We start from the raw sequence: 18,848 nt of genomic DNA, 5'->3' as shown, positions 1-18,848 counted from the left end.
TATTGGTCTCGAGATGTGTCAGAAATATTTTTGTTATTTTCACAGCAGGAATTATTGGCACAAAAGATGCCGGTGGCACGAAAGAGTTTTGATGAATAAATATTTTCACTGGCCAATCATCCCTTTCCATGGCTTAATACTGCATGTGGTTGCCTCAAGTTGTGTATGTTATTGACGGTCTTTTTGTTGTCATCAACTCCAATTTGGCTGGGGGGCACAGAATATTCACATCTTATTCAATTGTTATTAAACAGCAATAGCAACAGTAAAAAACAGTTTTTGCTAAATATGTTTGGAGTGTTGGAAGTCAACATTGACATAAATGCTTTAACGAGTATAGGCCAGGTCTTTACGCATCTCTCTTCTCCTGAAATAAAAAATTCTCCCCTTTAAAATGTATTGTATGTGTGAGGCCCATTCTCAAGATAAGATATAGATATAGGCCTTTCCACCGTTAATATGGCATTATAGGACTGACTCATTTGAATAATGTTTCAAACTTAAATGTTTCTCAATACGAGGCTCAGAGGCATCATCTCATTACTCATTTCATGATGGGCAGATGGACATGTAGTCTACATGGAGGGGTTTATGTTTCATGATGGACATGTAGCCTACATGGATGGACTTTATGCACACCCAAAACAATAACATGAGCTGACTAAAATAATGTTGGCACACAATACAGAGATAAAAAGGAGATGTCCACTCACTGTTTTGCTGCTCCCAAACTCAATCTTTTGATAAAGCTTTGGTGATTCATATTTATTTCAAAGCTGTCTGATGAGCCAATCCCTTTATTGATATTCTTGGCTACTTGGCGAATTAATGCATTGGGCAGGACAAAAACTGCCTTCATTGAGGGGAAGGGAGGCTATGCTTGGATTTTTATCAAATGCAATGAAATGGGAAAAAAAAAAAAGTGGGATGTTTTTAAATATTCTGTTCACATGCACATCTCTCTTGTTCCATGTGCATATGGGCACGGTGAAAATAATGGATTGACAATTACACTGTGGCTGGATAGGCTTCACTTCCGTTGGTTAGGCAAATCCATGCCTAACCAACATGCCATAACCAACCGCGTTATCACTAAGACCTGCTTTTCGTGGGTCTTAATAAATCTCCCTATTAGTGCTGACTGAAATTGTCACTTTTGTGCTAGTTTTTAATAAGAACACACCTCAAACATAGCCACCCTTACCACCTCAGCACAAGCCAGCTGACGTTAGACAGGTACATTGCTGAACCTGATGCAAAAGGGGAAATGCCAGAGCATCAGTTTTTACATACGGACATTTACAACTAACTGGTGTGTTTGGCACTTGTGCCGCCTTATCGCCAGTCGAAAATACAGACCCTTTCTTTCATTTACCCTAACCGCTACTTTGAAAATTGAAAAGCAGTAACCGGTGTGAATAAAGTCTTTAGATTGGACTGTCTGCTGTACACTTCTTTCACACCAGCTACTGCTTCTCAATTTTCAGAAAACCCAGACACATATTGTGGATTTTCTGTCCCCAACTGATGTCCTGAACATTCAATTAGTCTAGTGGCTGACTCTCAAGGTCTGCAGCTGCCACTGTATTAACACTGTTCTCTCTCTTTATCTGTCTCGTCTCCTGTTGGCAGAGTTATGACTCTGAACTGGCTGTTCAGACACACACACACACAAGCGTGCATGCACGCACACATACACGCATATGCACACACGCATGCACACACACACACAAACACACACACACGCACACGCACATGTCCACTCTGCACTGTAAACCACACAGAGCTCCATACTGACCTACCGGTCAAACACCCACACGTCCACTCTGCACTGTAAAACAGAGTGCTCCATACTAACCTGCCGGTCGAACAACACTGAAGTATAATGTCAAACACACTGTCATAAATATATATAAAAAAATAAGTAAAAAATAAAGTCATAAATATATTTAAAAAATAAGTCAAGCAAAAAAATAAAATAAATATATGAAATATTAGAAGGAGATAAATTACAGTCAAAAAAACACAACAAATAATGCAAATAATAATCTGTATGTGTGTGCATGGGAAGAATGTACATACAAATACAGTGCATTCAGAGCCCTTGACTTTCTCCACATTTTGTTACATTACAGCCTTATTCTAAAATTGATAAAATCCCCTATAATGAAAACAATACCCCATAATGAAAACGGAATTATTACATTTACATAAGTATTCAGACCCCTTACTCAGTACTTTACTAACACCTTTGACAGCGATTACAGTCTGAGTCTTGGGTGTGACGCTACAAGCTTGGCACACCTGTATTTGGGGAGTTTCTCCCGTTCTTCCTCTCAAGCTCTGTCAGGTTGCATGGGTTGCTGCAAAAGCTATTTTCAAGTCTCTCCAGAGATGTTCGATCAGGTTCAAGTCTGGGCTCTGGCTGGGCCACTCAACAAGGACATTCAGAGACTTGTCCCGAAGCCACTCCTGCGCTGTCTTGGCTGTGTGCTTAGGGTTGTTGTCCTGTTGGAAGATTATCCTTCACCGCAGTCTCTGGAGCAGGTTTTCATTAAGGATCTCTCTGTACTTTGCTTCATTCATCTTTCCTATGATCCTGACTAGTCTTCCAGTCCTTGCCGCTGAAACTCATGATGCTGCCACCACCATACTTCACCGTAGAGATGGTATTGGACAGGTGATGAGCGGTGCCAGATTTTATGCAGACTTGACGCTTGGCATTCAGGCCAAAGAGTTCAATCTTGGATTCATCAGACCAGATAATCTTGTTTCTCATGGTAAGAGAGTCCTTTAGGTGCATTTTGGCAAACTCCAAGCACGCGGTCATGTGCCTTTTACTGAGAAGTGGCTTCCGTCTAGCCACTCTACTATAACTGCCTAATTGGTGGAGTGCTGCAGAGATGGTTGTCCTTCTGGAAGGTTCCCCCATTGCCACAGAGGAACTCTGGTCACTCTGACAGAGCTCCATCGGGTTCTTGGTCACCTCCCTGACCAAGGCCCTTCTCCCCCGATTGCTCAGTTTTGCCAGGCGGCCAGCTCTAGGAAGATTCTTAGTGGTTCCAAACTTCTTCAATTTAAGAATGACGGAGGACACTGTGTTCTTGGGGACCTTCAATGCTGTAGAAATGTGTTAGTACCTTTCCCCATATCTTTCCCCTCGACACAATCCTGTCTCGGAGCTCGAAGGACAATTCCTTTGACCTCATGGCTTGGGATTTGCTCTGACATGCACTGTCAACTGTGGGATCTTAGATAGAGAGGTGTGTGCCTTTCCAAATCATGTCCAATCAATTGAATTTACTACAGGTGGACTCCAATAAAGTTGTAGAAACATCTCAAGAATGATCAATGGAAACAGGATACACCTGAGCTCAATTTCGAGTTTCATAGCAAAGGGTGTGAATTCTTATGTAGATATGGCTTGTCTCTTTTTAATGTTTTATACATTTCCAAACACCTTTCACTTTGTCATTATGGGGTATTGTGTGTAGATTGATGAGGACATTTTTTACTTAATCCATTTTAGAATAAGGCTGTAACGTAACAAAATGTGGAAAAAGTTAAGGGGTCTGAATACTTTCCGAATGCACTGTATACATGAATGGTATGTACAACACTATATATATATTAGAGTGCCAAGTGTACAGTATGTAATGCACAGTGTGTCTAAGCAGTACATTTAAATGTGAAGTGACCAGTGTTCAATTTCTATATAGAGAGTGGGGTCTGAAATTATTCACACTCTAGCAATGATGATTATATAAAGTAAACGATTCAAATTCTGAGCAATATTGTATGCTAAAAATAATAGGGAAGTTATATTATTTTATACTAATACAATTGCTCAGAGAAAGAGATTTTGTTTAACAAATGATACCTTTGTTCTCAAAAAGGTAGTCGTCAAAATTATTGACACCACTAAAGATTCTTATAACCCTTACAAAAATGTATTTGTTGCATCAAACTTCCCGCAAGTTTGTGGCAAATTCGCTCAAGACTCAAATTTTTGCCAATAGTGGTGAATCTGTGGCAAACCTTTGGCAACAATAACAGTTATTGCCACTAATGGTGAACACATGAGTTCCATTTCTGGTGAACACATGAGTTCCATTTCTGGTGAACACATGAGTTCCATTTCTGGTAAACACATGAGTTCCATTTCTGGTGAACACATGAGTTCCATTTCTGGTAAACACATGAGTTCCAAAACCAGAAAACTGATGATCAATCAGAAGGATTCAAAAAATCTGTTGGAAAATGGAAACTATGCAATCTAGCTACTTACCAAAGGTGTCCGGTGAGTGTCTAACTTATTAAACTTCATAATAAACTTAAACATTTCATAAGCTAAATTATGCCTAGTTAGCAATGTCATTTTTTATGGAATAGAGTGAAACATTTTGTTGATACCAGTTTCAATCTATCAGCGTCACTAACTGGCTAGCACTTAACTAGCTAACATTAGCTATTGATATTGGCACAATTAATGTGATAGGTAGCTAGCTAACTAATGATTTGCCTTAACACATTTTGTTTGTGTCTTTTAATACCAATATGCATGTCAATATTCTAGTGTCAAAGTTCAGTAGCATGTTAGCTAGCACAACAGCTAAGGTAGCAACAATATGAGCTTGTATTTGTATTTATTATGGATCCCCATAAGCTGCAAAATTAAGGCAGTTATACAATTTTAAAAACATTACAATACATTCATTACAGAAATCACAACACTGTGTGCCCTCAGGCCCAAACTCCACTACCACAGATCTACAACGCAAAATCCATGTGTACGTGTGTGTATAGTAAGTATGTTATCATGTGAGTGTATGCATGTGTCTGTGCCTATGTTTGTGTTGCTTCACAGCAAACAGTCCCGCTGTTCCATAAGGTGTATTTTTACCTGCTTTTTAAATCTGATTCTACTGCTTGCGTCAGTTACCTGATGTGGAATAGAGTTCCATGTAGTCATGGCTCTATGTGCGACTCCCATAGTCTGTTCTGGACTTGGGGACTGTGAAGACTCTGGTGGCATGTCTTGTGGGGTATGCATGGGGATCCGAGCTGTGTGCTAGTATTTTAAATAGACAGCTCTGTACATTCAGCTTGTCAATACCTCTTACAAAAACAGGTAATGAGGAAGTCAATCTCTCCTCCACTTTGAGTCATGAGAGATTGACATGCATGTCCTTAATGTTAGTTCTGTGTACTTTCAGGGGCCAGCAGTGCTGCCCTGTTCTGAACCAACTGCAATTTTCCCAAGTCCCTCTTTGTGGCACCTGACCACACTACTGAACAGTAGTCCAGGTGTGACAAAACCAGGGCCTGTAGGACCTGCCTTGTTGATAGTGTTGTTAAGAAAACAGAGCAGCGCTTTATCATGGACAGACTTCTCCGCATCTTAGCTACTGTTGTATCAATATGTTTTGACCATGACAGTTTACAATCCAGGGTTACTCCAAGCAGTTTAGTCACCTCAACTTGCGCAATTTCCACATTATTCATTACGAGATGTAGTTGAATTCATTTGACGTCACTTTTGTAGATGCATACCCTTCCCCTACCCGTAGTGTTGGAAGAGGATGGGAGGAGTATGCATCAACAACCTGGAAATGTGTTTGTGGTAAATTCCCTCATAACACACTCATTTATCACTCAAAAAAGTATTGTCTCCAAAATTGATAAGGTAAGCAAATAGTCATAATACCCATAAAACCTAGCGGTCAAAGGCTTACCCCGGCATGGCGTTTTGATAACTGTGTAAGTCTCTCTAGGACAATTTTACTTTTATTAATATATTCACTCCCAAAATTTCTTTAAATGGACAATTCTGTGAACTGTACTGTGCAAGTTTAAAATATATACTTTTTTAATTGACACAATAACTGTTAGTAAAGGTGTCAAATATAGATGTCATGCAGGAGCTTGCAGGGATATGCAGTTTTGCAAGTCTACTTTGAGTTAGCATTTTCGAATCTGAGAGAAAATTGAGCCAGATACAGTGGCTTGTGAAAGTATTCACCCCCTTGGCATTTTTTCTTACAACCTGGAATTAAATAGATTTTTGGGCAGTTTGTATTATTGGATTTACACAACATGCCTACCATTTTGAAGATGCAAAATATTGTTTTTTGTGAAACAAACAAGAAATAAGACCAAATAAACAGAACTTAAGCATGCATAACTACTGACCCCCCCAAAGGCAATACTTTGTAGAGCCACCTTTTGCAGCAATTACAGCTGCAAGTCTCTTGGGGTATGTCTATAAGCTTGGCACATCTAGCCACTGGGATTTTTGGCCATTTATCAAGGCAAAACTGCTCCAGTTCCTTGAAGTTGGATGGGTTACGCTTGTGTAAAGCAATCTTTAAAGTCATACCACATATTCTCAATTGGATTTAGGTCTGGGCTTTGACTAGGAAATTCCAAGACATTTAAATGCTTCCCCTTAAACCACTCGAGTGTTGCTTTAGCAGTATGCTTAGGTTCATTGTCCTGCTGGAAGGTGAACCTCCGTCCCAGTCTCAAATCTCTGGAAAACTGAAACAGGTTTCCCTCAAGAATTTCCCTGTATTTAGCACCATCCATCATTCCTTCAATTCTGACCAGTTTCCCAATCCCTGCCGATAAAAAACATCCCTACTGCATGATGCTGCCACCACCTTGCATCACTGTGGGGATGGTGTTCTCTGGGTGATGAGAGGTGTTGGGTTTGTGCCAGACATAGCGTTTTCCTTTATGGCTTTCATATGTTTGGGGAGTCTCCCACAGTGGAGTGTATGGCTTAAAGTGGTCCTGTGGATAGATACGGCAATCTCCGCTGTGGAGCCATAGAACAAAAAGCAGCAAAACAAAATTTATAAAAGCAACAAAGTGTTCACACCTCACAAGCTACAGACAACAGACAACATGGAAAGCGGCAATACACAGCTAGGGATTATGTTCACAAATCTGATTGACCTTTAGCCATGTCTTCATGCATTTTGTGAAATTGTGATCCGTGAGTTTTGGTGGGTGGCCCTCTCTTGGCAGGTTTGTTGTGGTGCCATATTCTTTAAATGTTTTATTAATGGATTTAATGGTGCTCTGTGTGATGTTCAAAGTTTCCGATATTTCTTTATAACCCAACCCTAAACTGTACTTCTCCACAACTTTGTCCTTGACCTGTTTGGAGAGCTCCTTGGTCTTCATAATGCCGCTTGCTTGGTGGTGCCCTTTGCTTAGTGGTGTTGCAGACTCTGAGGCCTTTCAGAACAGGTGTATATATATTGAGATCATGTGACAGATCATGTGACACTTAGATTGCAGACAGGTGGACTTTATTTAACTAATTATGTGACTTCTGAAGGTAATTTCTTGCACCAGATCTTATTTAGGGACTTCATAGCAAAGGGGGTGAATACATATGAACGCACCACTTTTCCGTTTAAAAAAATATATATTTTAAACAAGTCAATTTTTTCATTTGACTTCACCAATTTGGACTATTTTGTTTATGTCCATTACATGAAATCCAAATAAATACCTATTTAAATTACAGGTTGTAGTGCAACAAAATAGGAACAATGCCAAGGGGGGTGAATACTTTTGCAAGTCACTGTAAATTCATAGAAGTCACCTTGTCAGAAAGAGATTTAAATGGTTATAAAAATGTTTCTCCAGGGTAAGCCTACACGAATCACAACCCTTATTTTAATTGTTTCTAAAATCCCCATATGGGAAAAATGTCGGAAAAAAGATTGAAACCATTTCCCTGTTTGACCGCTAGATTCTATGGGTATTATGATGCCTCCACTGTGGGGCTCTAGGCATGAATTATTGCAAGAACTTTAGCCCATACATTCAATCTGTAACAATTAGATAGATAGTTCATTGCTTTAAACTAGTAGTAGCTAAACTAGCTCATCTTGATCATGTGTTGTTCCTGCTTTCTTTCTAGATGCAATCAGGTACTGGGTAAAAATACAGACTAAAACCTTCAAATCGAACTGACGACAGAGAAATGTGTGGGCAGTTACACTCAACAAAAATGCTGGGTTGTTTGGATGACCCATTTGCTGGGTTGCAGCCATTTGGTCAATAGTTGGGTTGTTTTCTGTAAAAACAGCAAGGTTGGGTTGTTATAGGTTATAGATATTTGACCCAACCAGTGGAAGTCCACAATAACATGAGCATGTGTCGATAAGTTGAAACTTGCAAGTCTTCTAGTACGACGACTTAGTGACTGACTGAGTGGAAAACGACTAACGTTATTTCAACAAACTAAGGGTGTTTTGGCTGACTGAAGATGTTTAGTAACAAACGTTACAAATTATGAATTTGATGGTTATTCAGGTTAAATAGGTTGTCCTATTGTGATTAGGTAGCTAGCTAATGTTAGCATTAGTGTAAGCTAACAACCGCTAGCTAGCTAACTGTGTCTGTAATGGTAGCTAGCTAAAGTTAGCTAGATAGCTCTACCTTAGCTAGCTAAGTCTGACACTTATTCTGGACTGTGTTGTACATTGTTTCACTCATTAGCTAACGGTAGCTAAGCTAGCTGGCTAGCTAAGTGATCATAGCTAGACTTTACTTATGCTCTGTCTTGGTTAATTTAAACAAGCTATTACGTTGTCATCGATAAGCAATAGTACAACCTTATTGGAAACTTGAAAGACTTAACTTCACCAGAGCCTCTTAGAACCATGCAGCCACTTTGGGAATAGATAGTCTGGCCTTCATTTTACCATACTTTCTTTATTGATCAGTTGCACAGATATTCTGTCACAGTGACCAACCTGACACACAACACACATCACAGGCTGGGAGCGGCTCATAGGCACTTAGGGGTAAAGTGCATTGCTCAAGGGCACAACCGGTAGTATACAGAGATATTATAGCTGGTAACTCTGGCTGCCGAATCATTCAGTGCAGATTTTCTGGCAAGCAGCTAGGGGTTCGTACCGATAATCCGCTGGTAATTGGCCTTCATTTCGAACCTAGAAGCTACTGCCAACCCTATTAATTTTGCTCTTTCCTCACTCCCGTGTCTTTGTTCAACCATTTGACCTGTCTTATCAACTATTCCCTCCTCAAAGTATGTAATTTAGAGATGTGGGTGAAACTATCTTAAAATCTTAAAATCTCCCCCCTAGCGATTAAGCCGAGCGGTTAAGAGAGTTGGGCCATTAACTGAATGTTTGCTGGTTCAAATCTCAGAGCCAGCAAGATGGAAAAATCTGCCGTTCTGTCCTTGAGCAAGGCCGTTAACCCCCAACAACAACTGCTCCCTGGGCCCCAAAGACGTGGATGTCCATTAAGGCAGCCCCCCCACACTTCTATGATTCAGAGGGGTTGGGTTTAATACAGGAGGACACATTTCTGTTGAATGCATTCAGTTGTACAACTGACTGCTGACTACACACACATGATTACATAGGACTGTGGACACACCAAGCGACACTCAAAGCTTGAGCAGTAGCCAGGTCTTGCCGGGTACATGTTGAAAGATTTGTGACTTTTGAAAACTGATTGTTAAAAGGAATTTATAATTAATTGAATACTGTGTGGTTACAACAGAGGCAAATGTGAGAGGGCAGCCCAGATGACCAAGTGGCTGAACAACAACATATGGCTGGCAAACCAAGTTGTGGAGTACATGAAGTAGACCAGACAGAATGGGGCCAAGACAGTAGAGATAGTCCGAGAGTATCTGCATCTGCTGGATACTCCAGGCATGGTAGGTTCAATTGTTTCCAAAAATAGACTTTGAATTTGATTCTGTTTTCTGTGATTAACTAGCCTGGCCGACGTGACCCACGTGACTCTGCGCAGGGAGAGCTGTTACCACACTAGTTTGGAAAGGAGGCTGTTTGTTAATGCAATATTCTCTCATAGATTGTGCAATGGGGTTTGATTGGTTCTCTCAAATGTATTTTCTTCCCTCGGGATTTGAAAATCCAACCATTGTAACATTTACATTTACATTTAAGTCATTTAGCAGACGCTCTTATCCAGAGCGACTTACAGAAGCGGGCGGCGCTCAAGGGCTGTATGTGTTTCATTGAAAGTCACAAAGGAGAGACAACCAGAAAAAGCACAGCTCCCTTCATTATTGACGCATTGTACCGACATCAAAGAGCCATTCCAGACTGAGGTAAGGAGGGCTTTTAGAGTTATGTGTTAGCCAGACTAATGATTAACGGCAATAGAAAAGTAATTGTTTGACTGCTTTACTACAGATTGCTCAGGACTTCTCTATTTTTAAAACTCTGCCTAATCGGGGAAACTCACTGAGAACTGGATTTTGGTCTTCAATGACTAATCGGGGGATTTTAGTGATGTTCTATATATATGCAGGCCTCAACCACTACCCTGAGAGCACTTGATTCAGTGTATCATGCAGCCCTCAGGTTCATTACAAATCAAAAACGTCTAACACATCATTGTGATCTCTACAGCACTGCTGGCTGGTCGTCATTGTCTCTGTTCTTTTTTAGTCAGGTCTGTAAATAAATATCAATTACGGTCCCATTCTCATTTGCTTCGAACAGTACCAAAACTCAGAACAGGTCATGGTAGAAATAGTTTTAGTTACTTAGCTCCGTGCTCCTGGAATTCTCTCCCGAACATTTTAAAATTTGATTATCTAGTTTCGTTGGTGGAGTTTAAACACTTGATTGATGTATATATCATAGAAGAGTGTAATTGTCTTTAGGACAGCTGATTTTAATCAAGACTTTTGTGTTTTTAACGTAATATGTAATTGTTGTACTGTATGTGTGTTTATAGTTTTGTTTAATGTTTGTTAGTGTATGTAAGTTGTTTGTCTGAAATGTTGTTCCCCCTGCTGCTATTGGATCAGGTCTCTCTTGGAAAAGAGATGTTATCGCAATGAGAACAACCTGTATAAATAAAGGTAAAATAAATAAAATTACAAAAAAATGTAGCCTTGCCAGCCGAGAGAAGCAAGTCGAAGATCTTCCTCTTTCGAAGTGCATTTATAGTTTGAAATGACCCTGCAGGTGGTGCCTAAGATGCTCATTTATTTTTAGCCTAAAACATTCAAGTTATTCACTAAACATTCTTCTCTCCAGATTCACAAGTTGACATCGCTTTAAGACTTCTGCCGGCCGTCCTCCCAGCACCAGTCTACAAGATTGTCAGGAAGCCATTCCGACCCACCTTCAAAGAGACCAGAAAGTCCTTCATATACTTGCAGCCTGTACGTTTAAATAGTGGACAGGCATAGGGAGATTGATGGGGAAATTAGACGATAGCATTTGTAAACCTTTAATGAAATGAGCTCCATTCCAAAAGCTAGTATGCATAACTAAACACTCCAAGACATTTTAAATTGATGTTTTTGAAGATGTAGGCATCAAACAGGGATTGGGTGTTGATTGATGTAAATGGCTATATAGTATACAAAATAAATTGTGTGTGATGGCATTGCCATTGTGCCTCCATGCTTTGCACAAGTCCTCATATTAAAAAATCTAATGATTTCTATCTAACAGACCACAGTGTATCAGCTGCCAGGAACAGAATCCCCCGCAGCAAGACTGTTGCAAGCATGTCTTTTTTCCACTGAACAATAGTGGATCAGTATCGGCTCTTGTGTGTAGTGTGAGAAGTGACGGGAGGAAGCCCAGTCCTCCTCCGGCTGATGTGTTTGTACTCCTGTGAATTAATAGATCAATGAGCCATGAGTGTCTCTCTGATTCATAGGGTTTGGGTTAAATGCGTAAGACACATTTTGGTTGAATACATTCAGTTGTGCAACAGACTAGGTATCGACTTTCCCCTTCATATTACAAAGCTAATATGCTCTGAAAGCACAATTTATAGCTCTGTTTTAATGCATTTGTGGCTGCTTTTTGCCTACTGTAAAGTATGTGCTTGTTTCCTTTAAGTTCAAGTATTGTTGCATATCTTAATTTATTATCTAAATATTTCATAGTTTTGATGTCTTCACTATTATTCTACAATGTAGAAAATTGTAAAAATAAAGAAAAACCCTTGAATGAGTAGGTGTGTACAAACATTTTGACTGGTACTGTATACAGTTGAAGTCGGAAGTTTACATACACTTAGGTTGGAGTCATTAAAACTCGTTTTTCAACCACTCCACAAATTTCTTGTTAACAAACTATAGTTTTGGCAAGTCGGTTAGGACATCTACTTTGTGCATGACACAAGTAATTTTTCCAACAATTGTTTACAGACAGATTATTTCACTTATAATTCACTGTATCACAATTCCACTGGGTCAGAAGTTCACATACACTAAGTTGACTGTGCTTTTAAACAGCTGGGAGAATTCAAGAAAATTACGTCATGGCTTTAAAAGCTTCGGATAGGCTAATTGACATAATTTGAGTCAATTGGAGGTGTACCTGTGGATGTATTTCAAAGCCTACCTTCAAACTCAGTGCCTCTTTGCTAGACATCATGGGAAAATCAAGAGAAATCAGCCAAGACCTCAGAAAATAAATTGTAGACCTCCACAAGTCTGGTTCATTCTTGGAAGCAATTTCCAAATGCCTGAAGGTACCACGTTCATCTGTACAAACAATAGTACGCAGGTATAAACACCATGGGACCACGCAGCCGCCATACCGCTCAGGAAGGAGATGCGTTCTGTCTCCTAGAGATGCACATACTTAGGTGCGAAAAGTGCAAATCAATCCCAGAACAACAGCAAAGGACCTTGTGAAGATGCTGGAGGAAACGGGTAAAAAAGTATCTATGTCCACAGTAAAACAAGTCCTATGTCGACATTACCTGATAGGCTGCTCAGCAAGGAAGAAGCCACTGCTCCAAAACCACCATAAAAATGCGACTACGGTTTGCAACTGCACATGGGGACAAAGATTGTACTTTTTGGAGAAATGTCCTCTGGTCTGATGGAACAAAAATAGAACTGTTTGGCCATAATGACCATTGTTATGTTTGGAGGAAAAAGGGGGGAGGCTTGCAAGCCGAAGAATACCATTCCAAATCTGAAGCACGGGGTGGCAGCATCAAGTTGTGGGGGTGCTTTGCTGCAGGAAGGACTGGTGCACTTCACAAAATAGATGGCATCATGAGGCAGGAAAATTATGTGGATACACTGAAGTATATATACAGTTGAAGTTGGAAGTTTACATAAACCTTAGTAAAATACATATAAACTCAGGACAGCAGTCCTAACATTTCTGGACGTCAATGTTAATTTTGTTAGGTTGTACTTGAAATTAGGATTTTTAAACGTACAGATACCAGTCGTCACGTCATTGGGAACTGAGGTTGACTTCCGTCAACTGGCTTTTGTACTGGAGGAGAGAAGGGCATGTTTCATAGTTCTCAAACAATGTCTTTTCACGTTGGTGTGGTTGACTAAGTGAGCATAAGTATACTTATGAAAACAATTCTCTCAGTTTTGAAGCTAAAATCACATTTCATCTTCTCACAAATAGTTTCATATTTAAACAATTAAATTGCACAACAATTCCATGTGAATCGGATAACTAGAACGTGTAGACTTCCTAGATACAGTTTATGTTGTCCTATCATCAGATATAATGTCCCAGACAACAACTGATTTGACATCATATTCTTTAAGTACCAACGGACACTTTCAACTGGTTGAGAAAGGGAATTTATCAGGGATCAAGGTAAGACCCATGTGCAGACTGTGTGAAGTAACAATGTTTATTGTAACAACAGGGGCAGTCAAACGACAGGTCAAGGCAGGCAGGGGTCAATAATCCAGAATATACTTCCCACAGTTATGTGAAGTTGGCTGGATGTCCTTTGGGTGGTGGACCATTCTTGATACACACGGGAAACTGTTGAGCGTAATAAACCCAGCAGCGTTGCAGTTCTTGACACAAACCAGTGCGCCTGGCACCTACTACCATACCCCGTTCAAAGGCACTTGAATCCTTCACCCTCTGAATGGCACACATACACAATACAAGTCTCAATTGTCTCAAGGCTTAAAAATCATTTTTTAACCTGTCTCCTCCCCTTTATCTACACTGATTGAAGTGGATTTAACAAGTGACATCAATAAGAGGTCATAGCTTTCACCTGGATTCACCTGGTCAATCTATGTCATGTAAAGAGCAGGTGTCCTTAATGTTTTGGTCACTCTATGTAATAGCAGGGTCTGATATTCAGTTGTAACATGGACAAAATGAATTGAGACTGTCTTGGCTGCAGATGTGAATGATGTGAAAGTGTTACTGAGCAAATAAAGAAATCTAGGTTATAGTGTGTCAGTGATGGAAAAATCTTCTCAGCTGGCCTAGAGAAATGTTGCTGTGTGTTCTAAATGGCACACTATGGGTCCTGGTCAAAAGTAGTGCACTATATATGGAAAATGGTGCTTTTTGGGATGCGGCCTGTGAGTGCAGGAAGGATGTCTTCCTGGCCACCTGCTGCTTGCACCAGTGTGTGTGTGTCTGTGTCTGTGTGTGTGTGTGTGTGTGTGTGTGTGTGTGTGTGTGTGTGTGTGTGTGTGTGTGTGTGTGTGTGTGTGTGTGTGTGTGTGTGTGTGTGTGTGTGTGTGTGTGTGTGTGTGTGTGTGTGTGTGTGTGTGTGTGTGTGTGTGTGTGTGTGCTCTGCTATGAGGAGTCCAGAGAATAGAACACCTAATGAAATCGGATGAGTGGGAGATGACAGGTGCAATGACAGCTCTGTGACAGGGATCTGAGAGGGGGATTCATAAGTTATCACACCTGTGAACCCCTGCTCTTTTGTTTCAAGGTGAGATGGAGGATAGACTGGGGAGGGAGAGGTAGGGAGATAGAGAGGCAGAAAAAGAGAGAAAACAGGTGTGAGGGGGAGAGAGAAAGAGAGAATCATGAGCTCATGGGCTCCTGAGTTGTTCTGCAAAAAGTAATATTATAGCTGGATAAATGTAGATAAACTTTTTTGCAAGGACAGGATACTACCCTCTACATCAAAAACTTCAAACCAAATCAAAATTCCATAACTAAAACCTTGATTTTGGAGAAAATTACCTGAATGGATTCTTACTACCAAGGACTATCAAGAAAGGAAAAGAAAACCTGCAGAAGAAGCACAGCGGAAACCTGGAAATACCACCCAACACAAAACTGAGTGAGTAATGTTCAGTCTGAACCTACTTCTGAAGCCAAAAAACAAAAGACAATAATCTCTCGGTAATTTTGTGCTATGAAGCTATGAAGCTGCTAGGACAGAACAGACCTGGCTACAACTTCAATTAGCACTGAAGTGAGATGTGAAAGTCTTGAGCCTAACAATGGCAGCAGAGTTTCACATCCTCCCCCACCCAAATGCAGAGACCTTTGAAGCCCCCTGCACCATGGCGTGTCCCCTTGCAGATGTCATCACAGTACAGTACCCCTTGGATATTCTAAATAACACTGCACAGAAAAAGTACAAAAAGAAGCTCCTCAAGGACAACCAGAGAAAATATTAGCTGACTGCTACAAAGAGCGGAACGTAAGCAACAGACCATCCCCTGTCATGGGCACACTAACCCTATATCAAGAGAGAGGGTATTGGCCTAGTGGCAAACTCAGAATACTAGACATTGAGGAAATTGAAACATCATCTGTCACTGCGTACAAGTCTGGTACAGTAATGGTGCAGGGCATCCTCAAGGAGTTCCAGCAGGACTTTAACGGAATCGAGCACAGCAGCAAAAGCGCTCTCTCGGTGACGACACCCCCACCCTGAGTGAGTCTGATCACACCTCTTCAAACTGTCCTGCAGATGAGAATAGCCACTCCCCACCACTGAACACGCCCAGGTACCACTATTGCACTGCTCCTCCATCATTGAGATTGATAAATTCACAGAGCTGGAGAGAGACATGGTGGTGGAGCTCAGAGAGCTAGGCCACATAATTTAGACGAAACCCACAAAACAGACCTGCACAACAATAACCCCAACAAGATCCGGAAGGCATAAGGTGGAGATGGACGGCTGTCTGAGAGAGCTGGCTGCACTTCAGACTAGGGGTAAATTCCCAGAGCTGGAGAGATACATGGGGGTTGAGCTCAGAGAGCTAGTCCACACAATCCAAACAGATCAAATCCACAAAACAGACCTGCACGACAATACCCCCCCAGCAAGATCCGGAGGGCAGGAGGTAGAGATGGACGACTGTCTGAGAGAGCTGGCTGCACTCCGGACTGAGGTGGGAGAACTTGAGGAGAGACGAACACATGGCACAGCTAAATGCAGTGAAGGAGCAGGGAGAGAAACTTAATGCCACAGATAACAGCAGTGAAGGAAGATGGAGAGAAACAAATGGCACATATACTAGCACTGAAGGAGGGGGGAGGGGTTCGATTACAGGCTCAAAATGGCCAGACACAAAGTACTTTCTTCTGAAACTCAAACTGGCTCTAACCAGAATAGAAAGAGGAGTGGGAGGCCCCGGTGCACAACTGAGCAAGAGGACAATTACATTAGAGTGTCTAGTTTGAGAAACAGATGCCTCACAAGTACTCAACTGCAGCTTCATTAAATAGTACCCGCAAAACTCCAGTCTCAACGTCAACAATGAAGAAGAGACTCCGGGATGCTGGCCCCAAACTCTTTTTATTTTATTTCACCTTTATTTAACCAGGTAGGCTAGTTGAGAACAAGTTCTCATTTACAACTGCGACCTAGCCAAAATAAAGCAAAGCAGTTCGACACATACAACAATACAGAGTTACACATGGAATAAACAAACATACAGTCATTAATACAGTAGAAAAAAGTCTATATACAGTGTGTGCAAATGAGGTAGGATAAGGAAGGTAAGGCAATAAATAGGCCATGGTGGCGAAGTAATTACAACAGCAATAACACACTGGAATGTTAGATGTGCAGAAGATGAATGTGCAAGTAGAGATACTGGGGTGCAAAGGAGCAAGATAAATAAATAAATACAGTATGGGGATGAGGTAGTTGGGTGGGCTATTTAACAGATGGGCTATGTACAGGTGCAGTAATCTGTGAGCTGCTCTGACACCTGGTGCTTAAAGCTAGTGAGGGAGATATGAGTCTCCAGCTTCAGTGATTTTTGCAGTTCGTTCCAGTCATTGGCAGTAGAGAACTGGAAGGAGGCCAAAGGAAGAATTGGCTTTGGGGGTGACCATTGAGATATACCTGCTGGAGCGAGTGCAACAGGTGGGTGCTGCTATGGTGACCAGTGAGCTGAGATAAGGCAGGGCTTTACCTAGCAGAGACTTGTAGATGATCTGGAGCCAGTGGGTTTGGCAACGAGTATGAAGCGAGGGCCAGCCAACGAGAGCATACAGGTCGCAGTGGTGGGTAGTATATGGGGCTTTGGTGACAAAACGGATGGCACTGTGATTGACTGCATCCAATTTTTGGAGTATAGTGTTGGAGGCTATTTTGTAAATGACATCGCCGAAGTCGAGGATAAGTAGGATGGTCAGTTTTACGAGGGTATGTTTGGTGAAGGATGCTTTGTTGCGAAATAGGAAGCCGATTCTAGATTTAATTTTGGATTGGAGATGCTTAATGTGAGTCTGGAAGAGGAGTCTGCAGTCTAACCAGACACCTTGTTATTTGTAGTTGTCCACATATTGTAAGTCAGAACCATCCAAAGTAGTGATGCTGGATGAGCAGGCAGGTGCGGGCAGCGATCGTTTGAGGAGCATGCATTTTGTTTTACTTGCATTTATGACCAGTTGGAGGCCACGGTTGGAGAGTTGTATGGCATTGATACTCGTCTGGAGGTTAGTTAACACAGTGTCCAAAGAAGGGCCAGAGGTATACAGAATGGTGTCGTCTGCGTAGAGATGGATCAGAGAATCACCAGCAGCAAGAGCGACATCATTGATGTATACAGAGAAGAGAGCCGGCCTGAGAATTGAAACCTGTGGCACAACCATAGAGACTACCAGAGGTCCGGACAACAGGCCCTCCGATTTGACACACTGAACTCTATCAGAGAAGTATTTGGTGAACCAGGCGAAGCAATCATTTGAGAAACCAAGGCTGTTGAGTCTGCCGATAAGAATGTGGTGATTGACAGAGTCGAAAGATATCGTTTAGGACCTTGAGCGTGGCTGAGGTGCACCCATGACCAGCTCTGAAACCAGATGAAGGTACGGTGAGATTCGAAATGGTCGGTAATCTGTTTGTTATATTGGCTTTTGAAGACCTTAGAAAGGCAAGGTAGGATAGATATAGGTCTGTAGCAGTTTGGGTCTAGAGTGTCTCCCCCTTTGAAGAGGGGGATGACCGTGGCAGCTTTCCAATCATTTTATAATCTCAGACGATATGAAAGAGAGGTTGAACAGGCTAGTTATAGGGGTGCAACAATTTCGGCAGATCATTTTAGAAAGAGAGGGTCTAGATTGTCTAGCCCGGCTGATTTGTAGGAGTCCAGATTTTGCAGGTCTTTCAGAACATGAGCTATCTGGATTTGGGTGAAGAAGAAATGGGGGGGGCTTGGGCGAGTTTCTGTGGGGGGTGTAAGGCTGTTGACCGGGGTAGGAGTAGCCAGGTGGAAAGCATGGCCAGCCGTAGAAAAAGCTAACCTTAGCTTTCCTTACTGCCTGTGTATATTGGTTCCTAACTTCCCTGAAAAGTTGCAAATCACAGGGGCTATTCGATGCTAATGCAGAACGCCACAGGATGTTTTTGTGCTGGGCAAGGGCAGTCAGGTCTGGAGAGAACCAAGGGCTATATCTGTTCCTGGTTCTAAATTTTTTGAATGGGGCATGCTTATTTAAGATGGTGAGGAAGCCACTTTTAAAGAATAACCAGGCATCCTCTACTGATGTAATGAGGTCAATATCCTTCCAGGATACCCGGGCCAGGTCGATTAGAAAGGCTTGCTCGCTGAAGTGTTTTAGGGAGACTTT

Source organism: Salvelinus alpinus, chromosome 3, assembly GCF_045679555.1.
Source record: "Salvelinus alpinus chromosome 3, SLU_Salpinus.1, whole genome shotgun sequence".
Classification (NCBI taxonomy): domain Eukaryota; kingdom Metazoa; phylum Chordata; class Actinopteri; order Salmoniformes; family Salmonidae; genus Salvelinus; species Salvelinus alpinus.
Note: the sequence above shows the minus strand (reverse complement) of the source record.